The 24,612-nt window shown below is 40.7% G+C and overlaps 1 long non-coding RNA gene across 1 annotated transcript in view; it reads right to left on the reverse strand.

Moving 5' to 3' along the window:
- The window catches only part of LOC112585036, a 41,458-nt gene extending 18,395 nt beyond the window's left edge, over positions 1-23,063 (reverse strand). The window contains exons 1-2 of the long non-coding RNA XR_003109333.3: positions 23,001-23,063; positions 21,660-21,737 (exon numbers count right to left, since the gene is read on the reverse strand). This is a non-coding gene — a long non-coding RNA (uncharacterized LOC112585036). The remainder of the gene's footprint in view (positions 1-21,659; positions 21,738-23,000) is intronic.
- Between the last annotated feature and the right edge of the window lie 1,549 nt (positions 23,064-24,612).

The raw sequence follows: 24,612 nt of genomic DNA on the forward strand, positions 1-24,612 counted from the left end.
TATGGTTTTTCCAGTAGTCATGTATGGATGTGAGAGTTGGCCTATAAAGAAAGCTGAGCACCAAAGAATTGATGCTTTTGAACTGTGGTGTTGGAGAAGACTCTTGAGTCCCTTGAAATGCAAGGAGATCCTACCAGTCAATCCTAAAGGAAATCAGTCCTGAACATTCATTGGAAGGACTGATGCTGAAACTGAGACTCCAATACTTTGGCTGCCTGATACGAAGAGCTGACTCATTGGAAAAGACCCTGATGCTGGGAAAGATTGAAGGCAGGAGGAGAAAGGGACAACAGAGGATGAGACAGTTGGATGGCATCACTGACACAATGGACGTGAGTTTGAACAAACTCCAGGAAATGGTGAAGAACAGGGAAGCCTGGTGTGCTGCAGTCCACGGGGTTGCAAAGAGTCAGACATGACTGAGTGACTGAACTGAACTGAATATGTACTGCATGCTCCATCATGTCTGACCCTTTATGACCCCATGGACTGTAACCCACCAGTCTCTTCTGTCCATGGGATTTTCTAGGCAAGAATACTGGAGGGGGGTTGCCATGCCTTCTTCCAGGGGATCTTCCCAACCCAGGGATTGAACCCACGTCTCTTGCATCTCCTGCATTGCAGTCCAATTCTTTACCACTGAGCCATGGGGGAAAGCCAAGGGAAGGTATAGAAACAAAAAGCACAAATATTAATAAGATGCTGTATTTAAACCCAAAAGCTCCAGGAATTACATTGTGTATAAGTAGACAAAATATTCTAGACAAAAAATTGACTTTCAAAAAGCATTTGCTAAGTCGCTTCAGTCGTGTCCGACTCTGCGCGACCCCATAGACGGCAGCTCACCAGGCTCCCCTGTCCCTGGGAGTCTCCAGGCAAGAACACTGGAGTGGGTTGCCATTTCCTTCTCCAATGCATGAAAGTGAAAAGTGAAAGTGAAGTCACTCAGTCATGTCCAACTCTTAGCGACTCCATGGACTGCAGCCTACCAGGCTCCTCTGTCCATGAGATTTTTCCAGGCAAGAGTATTGGAGTGGGGTGCCATTGCCGTCTCCATTCAAAAGCATAGTTATATGTTATTTAAAAGAAACATATCTAAAAGTTAAGGGTATGAAAGGCTTTTAAAAATTGAAAAATTTAAGCAAAATCTCACATAGCTATATTAATATCAGTCAAAGTTGACTTTCAAATGAAAAGCTTCGCTAGCAATAAAGACAACATTACAAGGAAAAAAGCTAAATTTAAACTGTGCGTGCAGTACTCAGTCACTTCAGTTATGTCCCAGCCTTTGCGACTTGCCTGGAAAATCTCATGGACAGAGGAGCCTGGTAGGCTGCAGTCCATGGAGTCGCTAAGAGTTGGACATGACTGAGCGACTTTACTTTCACTTTTCACTTTCATGCATTGGAGAAGGAAATGGCAACCCACTCCAGTGTTCTTGCCTGGAGACTCCCAGGGACGGGGGAGCCTGGTGAGCTGCCGTCTATGGGGTTGCGCAGAGTCGGACACAACTGAAGCGACTAGCAGACCATGGACTATAACCCACCAGGCTTCTCTGTCCATGGAATTCTCCAGGCAAGAATACTGGAGTGGATTGTCATGCCCTCCTCCTCCAGAGGATCTTCCCGACCCAGGGATGGAACCTGGGTCTCCTGTATTGGCAAGCAGGTTCTTTTCCACTAGCACCACCTGGAAAGGCCAAATTTAAACTGTAAAGTATAACAATTTTACATTTGCATGTGCTTCATGATACAGAAGCAAAATACATAAAAGCAAAATATTATATATCAAAATACATAAAACAAAAATTATAACTACAAGGAATTTATATAACAAGAAAAATCAATAAATTACAGCATATTTGAACAAGAAAATTAGCAAAATTAGTTTGATAGACATATGTAGAAGACTCCATTCAAGACCTATAGAATATATATTTTGAAGCATACAAAATTGAGCATTTTTGAATGTAATTATATACTGGGATATAAAGCAAAGTGAATAACTTAAAAAATAAGCTTCACAGAATATGCTCTCTGACAACAACGCAATCAAGGTAAAAATCAATAACAAAAGAAAACTTGAAAAAGCTTGTTTGGTAAAGTTAAGAAATATACTTTAAAATCGGACAAAGAATAAAGCATAATAAAAGTTTTTAAATATTTTGAACAAAAATATTACAAAATTATGTATATACCATGACCTGGGATGAAACTAATAAAATATATAAAAATGGAATATAAGTTTATATATATATATAATATATACACACACACATATATATAAGCATAGCCATAATTATTCATATTAGAAAAGGTTGAAAAATCAATGAGCTAAGCATCTCTCAGAAGAAATTAGAATTAAAAATACCAAAATTAACTCAATAGAGCAGAGAGGGAAAGAATTAATATAGGTAAGAGTTGAAATTTAATCTTAAAAAACATTTTTAAAAGAATGAAGTTATTTGTGAACACTTCAGGGATGGTGTCCAAGACATCTTGTGAAGAGTTAAAAACTAACGTATAAAATCTGCTACCATTTGTGTAAAAGGGATCTATTTAGAGTTTGAGATTTTCAGTGCTTATACTCTTCATAATTTCTGTTTTTTAAACAAAATGAAAGTTGCATTTTTTAAAAAAAAGTAAATAAAATTTTGAATTAAAAAAAAAAATGTTAGCCAAAGTTGTCAAAAGGATCTAGAGGGAAGGGAGACTCACAGAGCCCTCATTCAAACATAGGGACAACGCTGCCACCTGCTCATGTGCTGATGGGAAGTGGGTGGGGTGGTGGTGCTGGTGATGGTGAGGGGATGGGAGTGAGAGGATGAAGGTGATGGTCCTGGGGATCACTGTGGCTGTGGAGGTGACATTGGCAATGGAGGAGGTGGTAGAGGTGGAGAAGAGGTGGTGGTGAAGTTGGTGCTGGAGATAGTGGTCATATTCTGGTCGGGGCTGTGATAGTCAAGTTCTTGGAGCTGTTCCCACAGACCATAGAGGTTCTATCTGCCAAACTTCCTAGGCAACAGACAAGCCTTAGTCATCAATATGAGCCAAAAAACATGAGAAATTTGATCACATCCTTCCACTTGAGATCACTGTGTGTTCTCTCTTCTTTCCTTTGTGCTCTGATTAGATCCCTAAAATTCAATCTTCTCATTAGTTGCCATCTGGTACTGAACTGATTTTCAAAGGGAAGTTGGCCACATAACATATGGGCTCTGAGAAGAGGTGAGCTATATTACTTCTGATTACTGATGGGACCATAGAATCCGAGAGCAGTTACCAAAAGAACAGTTAATCATTTTATGCCTTGATAACATCTGCTATGTGTTTGAACAAGGCCATGCACTTGGTGAGCAGGGAAACCTGAGACTGGATCTTTAGAGGTGAAGGGGAGGTCCCTGGTGATTTACAGTGAGGACATGTGACCAAACTGCCATCGAGGGAAATGATTAGTAACCTCGGGAGAAAAGCCAAAACCTTGCATAGACCACAGGCGTTTTACAGTTCCCGCTCCCCTTCAGATTCATTGGCCCTAGGTCAGACGTGAGGTGACAGCGTGACTTTCCTGCCCCAGAGAAGAGACTGTCTCCTGAGGGACAGCATCTCTGTATCACCAGCCAGAAACTTCAGTTTCCCTCTAATCATGCCCCTTAATTGGTCCAAGCAGAGGGGGCTGATTGCTCAAAGGGATGAAAAGCAAAACCCCTAGAATAACATTTTATCCTCATTTAATCAATCATGTTTCATTCTCTACACCTCTCACAACCCCCACTTAGGCAACAACACAGGACCTCTCTGATTATCTCCCTGGGTTTCACTGTGCACTCAAAAATTTCTCGAAATTAAATTGTCTTAATCCACTTTTATTTAGAGAGAAATTCTACATGATGGTTTTGAGAGGAAAAATATAGCCTTAAGCATTGAACAACAACAAAAAAAGACAGGAAGAAAGAAGAAAAAAAGGAAGATGGGGAAAAAAGAGAGAGAAAGAGAGGGAAGGAGGGACGGATACAGAAGGAAGAGAAAGGACACAGAAGGTTAATGTCCCAAAGGTCTGGGACTTACTGCCTTGGGAAAGTCCTAGTCAAGAGAAATTTCCCTGCCCCTTAACTAATTTGGAGGCAAAATAAGAATCATGTGAACAAGCAAAACTGACCAGATCCTATCTATCCAGCACTAAGTTCTCTGGGGAGGAAAGGTGAGTGACATTTACTGCTTCAAGACAATCTTGTTATCATTAACAGCACTATTGTTATTCCAGCTTCTTCCTGTCCTTGTCCCTGCTTTACCACTGAAAGTGACTTCTGACTACTTGGGTCCTTTCAGCTTCCTTTGCATTATAATACACAGACTAACAATGCTCTAATTTTCCTCCATTGAAATGTACCCTCGCCCCAACCCCCAAAACAGATTGGTGTGATTACTGAGTAGTTCTGGGTGCTTCGTGCTTCATCATTTCTTGCTGTAACTAGACAGCCCTTTCATATTCTTTTGATAACTGAAACATTTGAACAATCATTGTCCTACACAGGAGCTGATCTTTGAGCAATTGTGCTTTGTACCATCCCATCCCCTTTGGGAGCAAGATCGGTTTTAAAATAATGACTTCTCTAGCAGTTTATTACCAGCCTGGAGCCATTTTCACACCTCAGAAGTGAAGGCTTAATGAGCAGAGAAATTAAAGAGTAAAACTCTGCAAGTGTCTTCTTAAATGGTGGCATTTTGGCAGCTCAGGAGAAGCTTCCGAAGAGGAGCCACGTCACAGTCACCTTGTTCTCCAAATGACCTTTAGGTAATGAACCTCAGAGTTTCCTCCCCACAGCTCCACCCGCTTCTTTTCCATCCTGGAGATGCCTCCCAGGAAGATCGGACGGTGAATAATGGAGTTGTGTGAGCATAATGAATTCACCTAACACAATGCTGGGAAGGCAGTATTGGCTCAATAAAGTCCTCCCGAGTGGTGACCACACACCCCCAGACCCTCCCCACCACAACAACTCCTTACCAATAGTTGCCAGTTCCTGGGCATCTTTTAGAAATACACTCAAATACCATTTATTCTTATGGATGTTGGAGGGGCGTGTAATTTCCTCGGTTCTGTCTCATCACAACAAACATCTGAAGCGACGGACCAGCATTACAGCCCTCGGACACTGTTACAGCCCTCGGACGGGCCAGTGTTACAGCTCCGTGTGACAGCTCAGTTTTATTTAGAAAATAAAGGAAAATACATCCTCGAGGCATGAGGACATGCCAACCCAAAAGACGCGAAGAGGAGACAGAGAGAGATCCCTGACCCTTTGGCTCCTTTTTTTATATGTTTTTTCTCCTCCCCCTGGGCCTGCCCTACGTAAATTGGGCTAGCCAGGAGGGCTGTTTGTTTTACCTGAGGTCCTCACTCCAGTCTTCAGACCTTCCTTTGTTCTATTTTCAAGGGTTTTTCCCTTCCTTGTCTTTTAGCCACCACCATGCTGGACTCCTTTTTCCTATTCTAACTACCTAACATAACCCTTTCATAATTCTCCCAGTTTGTCCTCCCTCTTCAGGGTTTTAGGGCAATTATGTACATATAGTATTGTAATTATTGTGTTATAATAGTCTATTTATGTATCTCACTTTCCCATGAGGGAAAGCAAGGATAGTGACCAAGCAGTGTTCATTTTTACATCCCTAATGTCCATTACTTTAAGTGCATCCCTTGTAGCTCAGCTGGTAAAGAATCCACCTGCAAAGCAGGAGACTCCAGTTCCGATTCCTGGATAAGAAGATCCACTGGAGAAGGGATAGGCTACCCACTCCAGTCTTCTTGAGTTTTCCTGGTGGCTCAGATGGTAAAGAATCTGACTGCAATACAGGAGACCTGGGTTCAATCCCTGAGTTGGGAAGATCCCCTGGAGAAAGGAATGGCTACCCACTCCAGTATTCTGCCCTGGAGAATTTCATGGACTGTATGGTCCACGGGGTCACAAAGAGTCAGACACAACTGAGCGACTTTCACTGATATCCATTGCAGTGCTTAGCAAACGTAAATTAGTGAATATTTGGTAAAAAATGAATGATTGGATAATTCTGATGAGTCTTTTCAAATAAACGATAGTTTTTTTACCAAGGCTATTGCTCCAGAATCGTATTTTTGTCCCACCTTTGAACAGAAAAAAATTACTCTTAACTAAGTTTCAGGAGGAAGCTGCAAAGAGAGAAAAGCAACTGGTTGGAACAAAGGAGGACCGAGATAGGGGATTGACTTCCTGTAGACTTGAGCCTCGCTGTATGTTCATTGTAATGTATTAGCATGCTAAGTGACACACCCGCCAGTGACATGACAGTTGACAATTGACGTGGCAGTTGAAGATTGCCATGACAACAACCAGAAAAGTCCCACAAAAGGACTACAAGGGAGCAATGCATCAGTTCAGCTCCAAATCACATCCCTGATCTCAGAAAACTCATAAATATTCCTCCCACTCTTTCCAATGCCCTCCCTTTTACCTGGACCCTCCTATATATTTGGTGTCTCTGCCCAAACTGGGTTGAGAAGTTGATTTGTCAACTAAGTTTCTGCTTCTCCACTCTTTGGCCATTGAATAAAGCTTGTGTTGTTCCATTTTAAGCATCAAAAGAACCTTCCTAGCCAGTATCAGGGCTCATATCAAAATTGATTCAAACTATAGGAACAAAAGGGCTTCCCTGTGGCTCAGATGGTAAAGAATCTGCCTGCAATGCAGGAGAACCAGTTTCCATCCCTGTGTTGAGAAGATCCCCTGGAGAAGGAAATGGCAATCCACTCCAGTATTTTTGTCTAGAGAATTCCATGGAGGAAGGAGCCTCACGGGCTACAGTCCACAGGGTCACAAAGAGTCAGACACAACTGAGTGACTAACACTTTCAGTTTCATACGAATAAAAACCAGTAGACATAAGGATCAACTTCCCTGCACATGAATGCCATGGTGGTGTTAGAGAAGAAACAAGATTCGCCAGTCCTCATCCAACCTCTTAAATGAAACTTTTCACATCATTGCTAAATACAGATGCCCTGAGAAGCATTTATGCAAATCTATTAGCTTTCCCACCTGGGCCAGGAAGATCAAAGATCTCATGTTTGGATGGTCTTTCCCTCATAGCATCTGTAATCTTTGGGGATCTGTTTCTGGCTAAGGAATCTGCTGTGAGGGTAGAATCAAATTGCCCAGAGTAGCCAAGTCAAAGTAATGAAGTAGTAGAAATCAGTCTATCTCAGCGACTGCCGAGCCAGCATCTGCCTGCCTAATTGCATAGTTTGCTTGGTCGGATTTGAGACTCTTATTGATATTTGGAACAACTTTCCCTTTCTATTAATATTGGTAGTTAGAGAGATAGATTTTGATTTCCAATACTTTGTGTTTATTTCCCCTTTGTGACAGAGAAAGCCACAGAGGGAGCAAATGAAGAGAAAATGGCTGTTTAGGGGTGCAAGGGCATCTTGGAGGAGGAAGGGAAATAAACATGGGAATATGAGAGCCCTGTTCTCTAGAGAACTCAGGAAGGTTGAGATCTCTTTCACATGATTGGCAGCCAATGCTATTAATAGGCATGGAAAGCATTTCTATGCAATCCTAGGTTCCACGCATTTGTCACGGAGGGCTCATTGTCATCAGAGGGAGATCCACCCCTCCTCTGCAGTAGATATGAGAAATGGGGCTGATTGCTGTAGAAAAGCCAATGGAATTAAGCTGATGTTTACTGCTTCATAAAGGCATAGTGGACAAATTACCCAGCTAGACCATATTGGGTGGAATTGTTAGTTGAAAGTGACAACCAGGCCTGTAATTTACACTGCACTTTGGAAATTTAAGCTGGGAGGCTCGGCACTCTCAATCGTGTATTGTAAAGCTTCTTTTGTACTTCTGGCTCATTTTGTGCCGGGAATCATTTAGCCATTGACTTTAACTGCTAATACAGTTTCATCAAACACCAAGAATAAATCAAAATTACTGGATCATTCAAAATCTGTCCTCAGAGTTGTTTATATGTATTTTTTTCCACCATTACTTCAGTAGAGTTACCAGAGAAGCTGCTAAATGATGATATATTGGACATGCCTTGTTGCCATCTTCCTGGAGTCTCTTGCAAATAAGACATAATCCATGACAAATTCTTCTTCTAGTTATACAAAACATAAATAATGATAATAAAAAAGGAATCAACTTTATGAAAAATGAGGAAGAGATAGGAGAGAGATGTTTCAAATAAATAGCTCTCCTCTCAGTCTTGGCTCTTATTGGGAAAGACAAAGAAGGAATTTTAAAACTAACTTCACCACACAAGGGCCTAAATTCCTGTCTGTCTAGTCTATCTGAGAGTGATAGAAGACTCTTATATACATAACTTTTTGTTCAAAGCTGTACATACTAAATTTTAGCCTTATATATAAAAATTCCAAGCATCAATTGTAAAAGTCACTCCATCCAAAGAAATATTTGGTGTATACAAATCATGAAGGTAACAGTGAGAGAGACCCAAGTTGGTGATTCCAAGTTCACTAATATTCATTATGCATCAATAGATCTCAGATGGTAAAAACCACTGGAGTATTTAATCTGAGAAAACCTGCCACCCTGCTTGAATCTTTGTTTTATGGCTTTTTAAATTGCAGTTCAAAGGATAGATAGATAAATACATTAGCATTAGATTTGTTCACAAAGGAGTAAGAAATATTGTGGCAGGAAGAAATTGCTAATGTCTTAACATAGTCTCTCTGCCTCTCACCACTTTTACTCCTGAAATTTCTAGCTAATATGCCTGGAGAATTATAAAATCCATCCACAAATGTTAACAATGTCTTGTTAATTGAAAGCCCTACTCCTGTTTTCTACTGAAATCATTATTTTCTCCCTTTGTGCCTGATATTGGAAGACATAAAGCAACAACAAGATCTCTTCTCAAGGACTCCTGGTCATTGATCTTACATTAACACAGCAAAATAAAAGGTTTGGGAGTGAGCATTTATCAAATTATACTTTCTCCTGACTGGTTAGTTAAGTGTCAGGTGGTAAGTCGTGTCTGACTCTTTACGACCCCATGGACTGCAGCCCACCAGGCTCCTCTGTCCATGGAATGCTAGGCAAGAATACTGGAGTGGGTTGCCATTTTCTTCTCCAGGGGATCTTCCCGACCCAAGGATAGAATAGAACCCAGGTCTCCTGTATTACAGGCAAATTCTTTACCATCTGAGTTACCAGGCTGGTATTATATAAACATATATAAACATGGAGCTGATGGATGAGGCACTAACTGAACTCTCCAATAGTAGTATTTAAAAAGACCATTCAAATTATATCATAATAACAAGACTTTTTTTTTTTTTTTTTTCAGATTCCAGAACTCAGGAACATCTGTTTGCAAGGAGGTTTCAGAAACCTCTGCTTCAGAAAACTGCTATGAGGGCTTCCCCGGTGGCCAGTGATGAAAAGTCTGTCTGCCAATGTAAGAGACACAGATACAATCCCTGACCCAGGAGGATCCCACATGCCACAGAGCAACTAAGCCCGTGAACCACAACTACTGAGCCTGTGCGCCAGAGTCTGGGAGCTGCAACTCCTGAAGCCCACACACGCTGGACACAGTGCTCTGCAACGAGAAGCCAGCCCACCGCAACTAGAGAAAAGCCTGCACAGCAATGAAGACCCAGCGCAGCCAAAAACAATAAGTAAATAAATAATTGTTAAAAGATCCATCTCAAAAACAAACTAACAACAACAACAAAAAGCTGTTATGAGTCTTGCAAATTTGGACTGCACTGCTGTATCCACCTAGCATCAATAATCAGCCACCCTCACAGGATGTTGGCTCTCCAGGGACCCAGACCAAATCAGCATAGCGGTTTAGAAATCTAAGAGAGAGAAGAGCCTTTGCAATTAAGAGTGTTCTGCCCATTTATAGAATCAAATTTTCCAGGAACATAGCTTAGGATAAACCACGTTAGATGAACATTTCAACATAATATAACGAACGCAATCATTTCAACGAAGCAGATAGCAGAGCAATTTGTTCTAGCAGATGGTTCGCCCTGGGATCAGAGCAATTATCTCCTTACTCTACACTCAGGGGTAGCCAAAGATTCAACAATTGACTATTCAAAGCAACTTAGCAGTAGAAGGAAATTTCTGTTATGGTAAAACACAGGGTTTGCATTCGCCTTCTGCACAAGCAAGTCCTGGAGAACGTTCTGCAGAATAAAAGATAATTGCTTATCTGTACACACATGGTCATCTTGCTGAGTTATCTCAAAGAACTGGACCCAGAAGAGGTGAGAACTCAGAAGAATGCTTGCCATTCTGCCACCCCTGAAAAACATTGGCCTTTTTCTTGACTATTGCCTAGGAAAATAACTCTTCTTGCTTTTATCTTTCCATTTTGTCATCTTGAATCTATAGGCAGATTAAATTGCCCTACCTAAAACAAATCAACAGTTACCAAAACAAAGTTTGTAAATCACATTTCAAGCAGTGAAGATACAAGAATTTGTGTTGTCTTCTGATATGCAGCTACAGAAATGGAGTCAGTGTGCAAAAACCAGCTTAAAAAAATGTTTACCAGGAAAAAAAATGGTTGAATACAGAAAACAGATACATAATCTTTACACAGATCAAAACATTAGTTCAAATCACCTAAAGTATAAATACTTCTATCAGTTCTCCTGAGTTATGATGCAGATGCTTCCAAATTATAAACATATGCCTAACTTTGGCAGAATTATAATATAAATATGGAATTAAACATGTTATGTATGGGCTCAGTCGCTTTTGCATATGTGAGGAAAACTAAAGCTAGAAGTCAAGTTAAACAAACAAACCACAGTTGGTTGTAGAGGGTTGGATGTGGGAAAAAAATGAAAATCAGAAAACTATATAGATTGGGGAGTTACAGGGAGACAGTTACCTAGGAAAACTTGAAACAAAGAAATGGTCATAGAATGTGTGACTTGCAAAAACAAAAGAATTTTAAGAAGATGGTTAGAAATGGTTATAGGACAGGGACACTCAGAATACTGAAAACTGGATTACACATTGTCTGATACATACCAGCCAGAAACTAGGTGTGACAGCTGCCTCCATCCTCAAGGAAATAGAAAGAGGTGGCCTGTAGTTCGGAGTAGAGGTGAAAACCAAGGCAGAATTAGAAAACAAAGTATAGAAGCTACCCTGAAATCCTGAGCATTGCCTTCAGCAGAGTCTTTTTGGATTCAGAGACTCCTGAAGTCTGTAAATCACTACCAGGTATGACCTTCTCCCCTTATATGACTAAAGTGGTTATACATGCCCCATGGTTGACTGAGCAGATCTGATCTTAAGTGTATTCTCTATTTAGGAGGAAGGTTTACCTTGGAGAGACCCATAAGCAAAAGTTTATATTAAGTGGGGGCCTGGCATGAGAACTGCCTTGGCCTTGGCGACTGAGTTAATTTTATTACCTGACAGGAGAGTTTGCTGAAGGAGGGCTTCACTGTCTGGCTTCTACTCATAACAATTTCAGATACTTTGAGATCTCTATATCTACTTTGGTGCTAATGAGAAAATAAGAATAAGAATCATAAAAAAAATTTTAATTTTATATTTAAAAATGGTTTAAAAACATTTAGATACCAAGTGCCAAGCATAGTACTAATTACTTTGAAGATATTTAATTTAATTCTTATTACACTGTATGAGATAGATCTTATTATTCCCATTTTCCAAATGAGGAAACTGAGGTATTACTTTAATTTTTAGATTCCAAACTAAAACTCTGACTATCCTTTAGAATACATTTTTACTATTTGAACCAAGGATCATTCTGTCACTCTGAGATTCTTCAGAGAGAGTTTTTTGCCTCTTTACAATTGCCTTTTGTTTAAGCTATATTGAGGCTTCCCTGGTGGCTCAGACTGTAAAGAATCTGCTTGCAATTCAGAAGACCTGCATTCGATTCCTGGTTCAGGAAGATCCCTGGAGGAGGTAAAGGCAATCCAGTCCAGTATTCTTGCCTGGAGAGTCTCCTGGACAGAGGAGCCTGGTGAGCTACATTCCATGGGGTCTCAAAGACTGATTAGCATTTTGACTTTCACTTTTAAGCTATAGTAATTTCACCCAAGATGATCAGGATGAGAAACCACATGTTGAGATAGAGGAGTGGAGACAAAGAGAAGGAGAAAAGGGAAGAAGGTTGTCCAAGCACCTCTGTTGATTATATTTAACTGACGGTGTGGGGTTTAGGCCGTGGGAATGAGCTTCTTTATCATATCTGTCATAATGACAACAATAAGGAAAACAACATCAGCAACAACAAAATATATTTGTGATAAAAGGGCTTGTTTTGTGCCATTCATTGTTCTAAGGGCTCAACGTAAGTCATTTAATAAATTAACTCATTCACAAGAATTAATGAACCACTTTCACACAATTATCCTTTCCATGTTCTTTTATCTATTCACAGCTGTGAAGAATTTGCCATACAATTAAATACTAGTAATTTATTTTTTAAGAACAAACATATTAATGGTTGTAGAGATCTGAAATACGAGTTTCAAGCATTTCTTACAGTAGAATTATGGGTTTTATTTTTTCAGCCACTCCAAGAGGGGGAAAAAAATAGTTTGCTCTTTATTTTTCTGTTGAGCAAGAGAGATATAAGCCAATTTATTGTATAAGACTAGAACTCTTGAATTTGAACCTGTCCTGTCTTCCATTTTTAAATTCTGTTTAAAGACATCCCTGTACCTAGTCTAAAAGGGCTCAGGCGGCCCTGATATGAGCTGAAGTAATGCCATCTTATTTAATGATTTCAAAGGCATCAGGCATTAGGTTTTCTTGCCAACTCACTAACTCTCTTCCTCATAATGATATTGGTGAAAAAGTACACCAGATGCGTAACAGCTGGCTCATGAACTTCCGCATCTCAGCCATTTCTTTGCACCACTATCAATGTTTTTCCCCAAATACCAGTTCTAATTGGTTAACGTTGTACAACTCTGTGGTTGGAAGTCTTAAATAGACTACCAGTTATCAATTTCCGAATTATATAATTCTACACAATAAGTGGTAAATAGTTAGGCGCTTAGAGTCCAGCATTGCTTTATTTCCATGAGCATAACTTCTAGGTTACAGGACTTTCCCCTAATTAGTTAGCCTGCAAAGAGTCATTTCTTTTCTAAATTTTATCCGGCAGTATAATTTTTTTATGGTTGAGTTGTAAAACCTTTGAAAATAGGATTTTATAATAGGAAGCGACAAATCCTAGCTCAGTTCAACCATCTGCCTTTAATAAATACACGTTCCTTTCCCCTGCAAACCCTGACTTTTTCTTCCTGTGACCCAAGGTCAATCAATCAGAAAAAGAGAGGGGATGCTAATTTAAAAAGTGCTAGTAAATAAGCATTATGAAAAATAGTTAGAAATGAAGTGCATATATCTTCGAGAAACAGTACTGCCAGAACTTTATTTTCAAACATGCTTTTCTGATATCTACTACTGTCTTCATTAATGGCTCTCCTACATCTGGTCACAGAGAGCTTTTCAGGACCATGGACAGGAACACACACAAGCAGCAAAATTCTCACTGCATACGGCAACACTGGGTATTGAGAGTTTTGAGTGGCAATTACACACATTCATCTTAATTTCGGGGGGCCATCTGGTTTGCACGAGCCACTGGGATTTCAAAATTCAATGAAGATCGATATTGCCCAGGGGGCTAAAGCCTTCAAGCAGACCAAGGGCAAATGTGCCAGTCCAATAGACAATGTATTTTTTACAAATCATGATGTCACCTGATTTGCTAACAATTATGTTGAATTTAATCTAATAATTAGTATTTTAGAAGCAGAGTGCCAGGATACATCAGCATTAGGTTTCTCCCTCATTCCCTTGAGAAGACTGAGAGGTGAGACCATCATTAAAGGTACTATTTCATAACTGGATTTTTTCGTTTCTTTCAGTAACTTGTCTTGAATACTATGGAGACACATTTCAGAGTGCTGTGCTATGAGCTAGAAGCAGAAATAAAGGGGCAGGAACTGAAATGTGCTAAGTGGGCAAGATAGAAAATAAAATGCAGACTCTTAGTTATGAAAGAACTTAGCTTAGATATGCTGTTCTCAAAAAAAAAAAAAAATACTGAGAGATGGAAAGATTATAAATATAGATACAGATATATAGAGAAAATTATTATCTCTATGTCAAATAGAAAAACTTAATGGATGTGAGGATGAGTCAAGGAAACAGACTATACTTTCTGCTTCAAGATTTTATACCTTTATGTCTATCTATAAAGTTTTGCCTCTAATTTTCTAAATTTGAGAAATGGATCACAATTTTATGCTTGTTGAATAGAGGTGAGGTATTGTGATTTTTAAGATATTTATTCAGAAATCGCTGTTACTTGTCATCATAAAATTTAGATTTTTTTTTTCAGATCCAAAGAGCATTCATTCAAATATTCCTTCCTAGTTCCACCAAGCAAAGCAATTCAGGTGTATGCTCACAGCTGAATCTCTAACACATGAAGGAGTATCTGGCAGGTACTCAATACATATTTGTTAAATAAATGAACATTTCTGCCTTTCAAATTTATATTCATTCTTAAAGAATGCATCTTCACTCTTCTTTAACTAAACTTCTTCTGACCACCTCCGTCTCTGCTGAAACTGGCATGTCTTTCCTATAAATGCCCATAGCTTCGTGTATGTACCTTTATTATGGTACTTGTATCATTTTGTCTCAGAAGAAAGTATTAATACATTGTGTCATTTTCTTATTCCCTTTACTCAAATACAATGTATTTGGAGTCTTACATGCACTTTTCACTCTGACTTTTTGATCCCTTTTCTCCTAAAATGTCTGAACTTATTCTCAGTTTACCTTAGTACTTCAATTCTGCCTTGGAGATATTGTCTTGATAATCTGAGTCATTGCTCCTATTCTCAATAAAGTATAGAAGATGGATAGCTTTAGTGCTTTCCTTCTGCTCTTATAAATCTAATAAACAGCTTCATTCATATTGGTTCTTTTGGAATCCTTCACACTGCCTTGGTTGGTTTTTGTTACAGATAAGAAAGGGAAACATTTGACAACCTTGATACCGATGAGACTGAAACAGCTACTCTAATAATTCTACATCCATACAACTTAATTCTTGGGCTCAGTCACTAAGTCTTGTCAGACTTTGCAACTCCATGGAAGGTAGCCTGCCAAACTCTTCTGTCCTTGGGATTTGGGCAACAACCCCCAAGTGTAAAAAAAAAAAAGAATGTGCCAAAACAATAAAGAATCAGATATCACCAAATCATTTGTGTGCCTAAATGAGACTGGGCCAGGCAACTCTTAGAGATGAGCTTCTAGCAAATGCTACCAAATAGTGGTAGCCGTGATTCACTCCAAGCATTCAGATAAGGAGATTAGACAAACCTGACTGTATCCCACTTCTTTGTTGAGAAACAGGAAAATTGCCTCATCAGAATGAAATTTCTTCCTACTGTATAGCACAGGGAATTATATTCAGTATCCTGTGATACACCATACTGGAAAAGAATATTAAAAGGAATGTATATATGTATCACTGAATCACTTTGCTGTACAGCAGAAATTATTGCAAATCAACCAAATATTTCAACTTAAAAAAAAGGCATGAACTTCCTATGAATTATCAATTCTCTCAAATTAGGAGACATGATGTGTTTCAACAGAAGAAAGAAATCACAAGAACCAGACCCTGAGCAAGAAATTTTTTTCTTTGCTTTACCTCGTATCTCATCCATCTTATATTGTTTCAGCATATGCTTTGTAGAACTAATTTCTTCCCCCACTCTCCTCACCAAGACTCTTTATAGATGTAGAGATGATTTTTCAACCTATGAGACTGAGTTAGATAATTTTAGACCTAAAGTGTTGCATTTTGTTTGTTTGTTTGTTTTGTAAGGCAAGTGAGAGAAAAACAAAAAAAAGTAAAAGGAAGTTACTGGCTGTTCTGCCCTGATTGGACTATAATTATCATGAGATCATTTACAAATTGAATTATGCTAGAAAATGCAGTCTTGCCATGAGTTTAAGAGAATTCTCACCATTAATAAGATTGCTTTCTTGATACCCTTCTCGATCATGCTCTCTGAGATTTCCAAGCTCTCAGAGATGTCTTATGTCCCTTATATTTAAATAAAATGAAAATAAGTCTTACAAGTATCTACCTGGCGCACTACCAGAGGCCGACTTATTTGTGTTGTGCCTAGTGAATTATCAGATCATGTGAACCGTTTAAGGAAGCCCAGTATGCTCACATTGCCACTTGGTTTCTCACTGGCAACAGCAGGGCAGGCCCAGCTGTTCCCAGCAGCTGTTCAGTATAGAACTGGCTGGGCTGAAATGCCTTCCAGCTGATGATGGTCCCCAGGAGTGCTAGAGAACAGTCGCCACGTCTAGGGACAGGGGTCAGCCCCAAACGGAGATAAACACAAGGGAACAGAGGGAAGGAAACCACCCCCCATCCTGCCTCTGCCTCTTGTAGAAGAAAAAAAAAATAGCTCTGTAAACCTGTTCCTTCTCAGCCTGCCCTCCCGAGGGCTTCACCTTTATAATGAGCTAGACTAGACAAGGAGATTCCATTCCGCTCCAAGTAAATTATCATTATAATAGGCATCTAGGCTGCTCATCAAAGACCCCAGAACTGGGGTAGCAGTAGAGTGGAGGGGGTGAGAAAGAGGAGGGCGCAAAATTTACATACAGAGACAAGCATGGACAGTCATTAAGAGAACAGGCCTTCACTTCAAAGAGACATGAACTCGGCACAGGTCTCCTGCCTGTTAAATATGTACAGTGTGTGCTTATTTGATGATGAAAATCAGAGGATGGCTATTTGAATGGAAATGAATTTTAATAAGCTTTGGAGGCAGAAGAAGCAGAAGCCCTCCATTCTCCCTTCTATCGCCAGGCACCTTCTTGACCATCATTACCACAAAGGAAAGAATGTGGGCATGCTAATCGCCCAGCGGAGAATGCCCCCTCTCCTCCTCAGTCTTTGTGGGTGTTCATTAACCTTGTGGGCTCCTCAGCCAGCAGAGAACAGCTGTCCCGGGGACATTTCCATATCCTTTAAGAAAAGCAGAATGTCTACTTAGCCTCAGAGATCCTGCCTGTAGAAAGAAGTGGGAGAGAGCTCCCTGAGGAATAAAAGCAAAGGACGATTAGCATTTAGCACGTGCATTGCACTATTTAAAAACTTGCAAAATTTTGCACTTACTTTGCACTTTCGTCAAATTAAGTATAATATGGCTATTTATTACTCATTTTTTATCTTGACAGTGAGACAAAAGAAGCAATCTAGCATTGTAAATCCTAATCTCCACCTCCACTCTGAGATGAGAACTAAAGCAAATACCCTTGGGTTATTTATCTCTTATTGGTGCATAGCCTGAGAAGGGGAGAAATATTCTGGTGACCTTACGAGGTTATGAAATCTATTCCCTTATTCCACCAAGCAAAATCACACAAAAATCATTCTGGTAAAGACAGCAGGATAATTTTAACACACGTCAAAGAACTTTGGTTTGAAAATGGCAGAGTTCATTTGGCCCAAACTTCTCCACACTAATCTGTATGGTAATTGGGCTTTCCTCTGTGCACTAAGTCCTAAGTTTGTAAGAACATTGACTTTAAAGGCAACACCATCTCAGTTAAACTTTTCAGCAAATATCATGCAACAGATTTTTTTTCCCCAGTGCCATTAAAGACAGTAAGACTCTTCTAGTTTGTTTCATACTAAACCACATAAACTGTGCATTTTTAGGATGGAAGGAAAATGCTCCCATTCCCTAGTAGTAGAATATCTGCTAATTTCTTTTATATTATTTAATTCTAATATCTAGAAATAAATATTGTCATCAGCTAGATTTGTGGCCTCTATACATTCTACCTCAGATATGCAGATGACACCACCCTTATGGCAGAAAGTGAGGAGCCTCTTGATGAAAGTGAAAGAGGAGAGTGGAAAAGTTGGCTTAAAGCTCAACATTCAGAAAACTAAGATCATGGCATCCGGTCCCATCACTTCATGGCAAATAGATGGGGAATCAGTGGAAACAGTGGCTGACTTTATTTTGGGGGGCTCCAAAATCACTGCAGATGGTGACTGCAGCCATGAAATTAAAAGATGTTTACTCCTTGGAAGGAAAGTTATGACCAACCTAGACAGCATATTAAAAAGCAGAGACATGACTTTGTCAACAAAGGTCCGTCTAGTCAAGGCTATGGTTTTTCCTGTGGTCATGTATGGATGTGAGTATTGGACTATAAAGAAAGCTGAGCACTAAAGAACTGATGCTTTTGAACTGTGGTGTTGGAGAAGATTCTTGAGAGTCCCTTGGACTGCAAGGAGATCCAACCAGTCCATCCTAAAGGAAATCAGTCCTGAATATTCATTGGAAGGACTGATGCTGAAACTGAAACTCCAATACTTTGGCCACCTGATGCGAAAAGCTGACTCATTTGAAAAGACCCTGATGCTCAGAAAGATTGAGGGCAGGAGGAGAAGGGGATGACAGAGGATGAGATGGTTGGATGGCATCACCAACTCAACAGACATAAGTTTGGGTAAACTCCAGGAGTTGGTGTTAGACAGGGAGGCCTGGTGTGCTGCAGCTCATGGGGTCGCAAAGAGTCAGACACGACTAACCAACTGAACTGAACTGAACTGATACTTTCTACATGTCAGGGAGTTAGAGATACTGTCACGAACCCCACTTGGCACCAAAACCCTTGGGAGAGAAGAAAATGGAGGACGTTCTAGCAAGTGTTTCCCTCTCTAAAGCAAGTACTGCATTTTATTTATTTATTTATTTGGCTTCACCCCATGGTGTGTGGGATCTTAGTTCCCTGACCAGGGATCAAACCTGAGACCCTTGCATTGGAAGCACAGAATCTTAACCACTAGACCGCCAGGGAAGTCCTGGTATTGCATTCTTAAAAGCATTCACAAATGAATGCTCACTGGCCTGTGTATCAACCATATTATTTTACTTAAAACTTAATCACTGAGATTTCACCATGCAGCCCCTAATATCCTATCTTTTTTTTTTCACTAAACCTCAATATTTGATGAAGTGAGAGAAAGCAAGCACAAAGATATCCCCACCAAAAATGAATAAATAAATTGCCCACCCCCCCCCCCCCCCAACTCCAGGAAACTAAAATTAACCTAAAAAGTCAACAATAAGTTTAATGATGTTGCTCTCCCTCCCCCTCCTTTTCTCTGGAGCTACTCTAACCAGCCCCACCTGGGGGTCCCAAGAGTGGACTGGGTAGAATAGCAAGGAGCTGGGGCTGGGCCCCTAAAGTTCCTGGCCATTTCCTCCCCATTATCACCCTGTTAAGCTGCTCAGGGCTCTGACAGCCTAACAAGGTGCTAATGGGCCATGCGTTCTAGCCCGGTTCACAGCAGGTTGTTTCAAATAGGTTGAGGAGGTTGATTTGCATTCAAAATCTTCTCTCTCTCTCACTTGCTTTTTTGTTTGGCCCCTTGATTTCTACTCCCCAGACACTCTTCCAGGCTGACTTAGAATGGAACAAAATCGCATCCGCTCAGTATTTGAATTGCCTGAGTTTGGATTTTAAATGTGCCCCATTATTTCATCAAATTGTAGTGAGGGGGGAAGGAGCAAAGGGGAAGAAAAGAGAGTAAAGAGATTTTAAAATGAAAAGGGAGAGTTGATGACAGACGGATGCAAATATTCCTTTTAAGTGGCGAGGAGCAGCTGATGTCGGGGCATGAAATTAAATTAGTACATCTGTGGCTGGATGCCTGTCATTCAGCTTCATATTTTCTACTCCAGAGGCCTCGGTTACCTCATGATTAGCTGGCTTACTTTCACGGGACTATGGATACTTCCTGCACACAAGATGGAGGTCATTGTCATAAAAGGGGGCTGCAGGAGGAAAAACATTCTCGCAGCGAGATGACCCCCAGCCCTGGAAGGAAGAGGTGGTTTAGTTGCAACTCCAACTCCAGTTCTTGAAGTCAAAAGGAGATGGAGGTGAGGTGGAATGAAATAGAAGTCAGCACATTTTCCAAGGAGACAGCGTTTACGAGCAGCCAGAGGTGTGCTCAGCAAGTGGACGGTCTGCTTTTGAAAAGCCTGCCCGCTGCATCCTGGAAATACTCAGGATTCGTAAATGTTTACAGCCATTTCTACAGACTGACAGCCCAGGCTGTTTCTCCAAGACCAGGCCCCAGGGGTGCTCTCCATAAATAATGGTGCTCAAGCCTCTGTGTCCCTGTTGAAAGCCGAGCAGTCCTGGAGCATCAGGGCCACTGCCAGGAAGGTTTATGGCTCAGCTCCGCTCCTCGCTGTCTAGATTTCTGTCCTTCCTCTTGCATCTCAATTTCCATTCTCCTTCACCCAAGAGCTAAAGGTTTCACCCAGTTATCTCCCAACCAGTAAGGCCTAAGTTGCTGGCCTTATTGACACAGGGCTGCTATGTAAAAGCCAAATGAACAGGGCAGCCCTATGACTCAAAACCAGTTCCCTGAAACTTAAAAAAAAATTTAAGCATAAGTGAATTCCTTGATATTTACAGACCCTGAATCACCCTCGCTTGCTTGTTATGGCAATACTCCAACAGCGGTTCCCAAAATGTCTCACGAATTTATGGGTGGGAATCACAGAGTTGTTTGTTTGCTTTCAAAGACATTATCCAGAGTCAGTTTGAATCTATTTTTAAAAGTAAGAAAGGCAATGAGCTTAAGAGTGCCATCATGATAATGATCCAGGTACAAGAGCGATTGAAGTCTCTTTTCACCCACCAAACTATCTCATGGACTTAAAAATAGAGTTTGAAGCACTCATTATTTTACTGTTCTTCTCTCTGCAATGACAAGGTTCAGAACACGTTACCCCAAAATGCAACACCTTGGCATGTTGAATATTTTAAGCTAAAGGCACTTGAGAAACCATAGGCGCTGGTAGGACTTCCTGAATTTCTCCAGAAGCAGTCCATAAGACCCTCATGTGAGAGGTGCCCGCCCTACACCTAGAGGAGAGGAGCATCCTAGCTCCAAGTCAGAGGAACCGCAAGAGGAGTCAGAATGAATGGGCCTTGCCAAGTCCGCCCCATTTATTCCTTTTAGCTTGTTTTCCTTTGTCCTGTCACATTTCCCCACTACTGTCCGCTCCTCATCACACCTGTATAAAAACTTCCAGTTTTAACTATTTCATTAGATCTTCATTTCCTTATGAAGGCTCCCATAGCATATAAAATTATAAACTTTTTTTTTAAAGAGACCTTTGTTTTGTTGGCCACACCACATGGCATGTGGGATCTTTCCTCAACTACGGTTCGAGCCTTCACCTCCTGAATTGGAGTCACAGAATCTCAACCCCTGGATGACCAGGGAAGTCCCTAAAATTGATATGAAATACATATGAGAGTATATGCTACTCTCTTGTTAGTCTGTGTTCTGTTACAGATCCCCTGATGAAAGCCTAGAAGGGTAGAAAGAATTTTATTTTCCTCCCCTCCAGCAAACAAAATAGAAATGAAAAAAAAAAAAAAAAGCAGATGACTGCCTCAGCATTTTATGAAGAAGACTTGCTCCAAAGGGTGTCCACCTATCAAGGTGCATAAACGTGGGAGGAGATCCAGGTGTTGCTACTCACATCATCTGCTTAGGCGAGCATGCACCATGTGGTCTTTCTTCAGGCAATTTTCAAGTTGTCTTTTCACATTTCTTTACACTGGAGATGCACATGCAACAGAGATGAGGAATGCATCAGGTCAGGGGAAGAAAAAGAAGCAGAGAGAGCATGCTGTAAATCCATCGGTGCGGGGTATTCTTCCCAGCTACTCCTTCCCCGTACATTTGCTTCATCTTATGCCTACAGCCCAGGCAAATTCCCCGTAGCATTTTGCCCACAAGATCATCGCCATAACTGCTTGGTTCCCCTTCAGAGGTGATGAACCAGCCGGTCCATATTTAGCTGTTGTTGTTATTCCTTTCCCAGCCAACTCCGTGATTCCCTGAAGCCCTTCTAATGTGGTTCTTGGAACTGTCTCCAGTATGCTAGGACTGATCTGCCTCGAGCAAAATGCTCTGCCCATCTGTGCCAGGAAGATGTTTGTATTGTTTCCCATCAATCTTCCTCTCTCCAAAAGAATTGGATAAGAGAGCATGTCTCATTCCATTGTTGCCACTGTCCTCTAACAAGAATCCTGAGGGAATCACTAAGGGAAAATCAAGCCTGGCCTAGAAAATCAAATAGCTTTGCTTCAGCAGCCAAGCCTCCATGGATCTAGGACTGTGGTGTGTGTGAGCTGTGCCCTGAGTGCGTTCTCACCTCCCCTGTAGACTGCCCCTTTCTGCTCTGGCAACCCTGGGTCCTGGCACTCTTCCCACAGATCCTCACAAGCAACCCCTACTTGTTTCTTTTTTTTTTTACTATTTCTGCCTTCTAGAACTTTTTTCCCTTGCTTCCTCCCCCTCCAGAATTGAACTTGCAGCTATTATTCAATGTCCATGTTTATTAATTATGTCAAAGTAATTCACATTAACAGTTTATCTCATTGGAATTCAATTCCAAAAGAATGACCATGACACAGTTGTGAAGTCCCTGTGGGCCACTACTGTCTCACGTAAGGTGAGAAGCACGGGCTGGGAGCCCCTAATCTCTTGGTAAACAAGTGCTCCAAGTCCAACCCTTTCTTTTGCAGCCATGTAGGGGCCAAAAGACCACACACACAAGGCTGTTTTTCCTAGCAGGCAGCATATATACAAGAAAATTGAAAACATATGCTCATGGAAATACTTGTACACAAATTTTCATAGTAGCATTATTCATACTAGCCCCAAACTAGAAACAACCCAAAGCTCATCATGTGATGAACAAATAAACAAAAAAGTATATCTGCAACCAAGCGTTATTCAGCCGTAAAAGGGAAAGAAGTACTAATACAGGCTACAACACGGATGAATGCTTATATAGTAAAGAATTCAATTTTACCCAAACAGAGATCTGGCCTTTTCCCTTGGCTCCTGGGAATCTGGGCCCTTGGAATGTCCTGACTGTTAAAAGTGTTTTTGTTTGACTTGGAGCCTTGGGCCAGCCAGAGTCTAACAGTGGAATTTAGGATGGGGCTTTGGGACACATATTATTGGTTGACCTTTGAGGACTGGAGACTAAAGTCAGCCACGCGGGTAGTCAAACAGGTTTACATAATCAAGCCCCAATATAGACTTTGTACACCACAGCTCTGTATACCAAGTTTCCGCAGTTGGTACTTTGGTGGACTCTGCCTATGTATGTCTACCTTTGGCTGACTTTAATGCTCTTCTTTAGCTATAACGAACAGTAACCATGAGTATAACAGCTTTCAGTGAGTTTTGTGAGTCCTTCTAGCTAACTTTTAAATCTTTGGGTCCCCAAACTTGCAAGTGATGTCAGAAGTGAGATTGATCTTGCAGACTGCTCCCTTTAACCTCTCAACTTTGAATGTATTATGCTAAGTGAATATAGCCAGACACAAAATGCCATCTATCATATTATTCCATTTTTACAAAATGTCTGGAAGAGACAAATCCATAGAAACAGGCAGATTAGTGGCTTCCAGGGGTCAAAGAAACGAAGAATGGGGAATGAGTGCTAATGGGTATGAGCTTCTTTTTGGAGTGATGAAAACATTACAAAATTAGATCATGGTGATGGTTGCACAACTTTGTTAATGTACAAAATTGTATACCTTAAATAGGTGAATTTTAGGGTATATGAATTTTGTCTTTTAAAAAAAAAGATAGCTTGGCCTTGGCACCCAGTCGGTTACTCTTGACCAGGCCCAGAGATGAAGGAGAAAAGGGCGACTGACCAGAGCTGGTAATCTAGCTATCTCAAATGCACTCATGAGCTTGAAGCCTTCCCGGGGAGTAATTCTTCAGCATCTCTCTTTGTGACTTCTCCTGAGGTTCCAGGGGGAGAGACCAAGGAAGCTGCTGAAACAAACAGAAGTCAAAAGCCCTGGTCTCTGCTCGCCCTTCCCACCAGTACCCTTTGGATAGGCAGGCAAATTCAGTCCCAATTTCCCCATTAAAATCGCCTGTTTAAAAAAAAAAAAAAAAACACTTTTCTGCTTTCATTTCTCATTAAAATGCCACTCTTGAGTCATTTAGAAAGGGTCAAGCTGGGTGTTGGCTCTAAAACCTTTGACAGCTATTCTAATTGTCTAGAGGTCCAATAACAGTGATGTCTTTCCCAAGTTTAATTTTGAAGTTTCTGCCAAGCCATTAACATGTAACCAGAGCATAGAAATCAAGGGAAATTAAAGATGAGTTGAAGACCAGTCCCATCTGTCTCTGGACTGTCACCTATTCCCTAGTCCAGGACAAGTCCTCTTGAGTCTCCTGGTGTAGGAGAGAGGAGCCCTGGGGTCTGATCTTTAGTTCTGGCTCTAATTAGTCACATGGGCTCAGAAGTTGTTACAGTTTTTTGGTATTCTTAAAAATGGGACACTGTTACTTCTCCAGTTCTACCCTCTGCCTGCGTGTCATCTTGACAAGACTCTTCTATAAAAATTTTGTGAATGAGAGAGGGTGAAGAGAGATGTGTGCACAGGGAGATCCCA

This window comes from Bubalus bubalis, chromosome 5 (assembly GCF_019923935.1).
Source record: "Bubalus bubalis isolate 160015118507 breed Murrah chromosome 5, NDDB_SH_1, whole genome shotgun sequence".
NCBI classification, from domain to species: domain Eukaryota; kingdom Metazoa; phylum Chordata; class Mammalia; order Artiodactyla; family Bovidae; genus Bubalus; species Bubalus bubalis.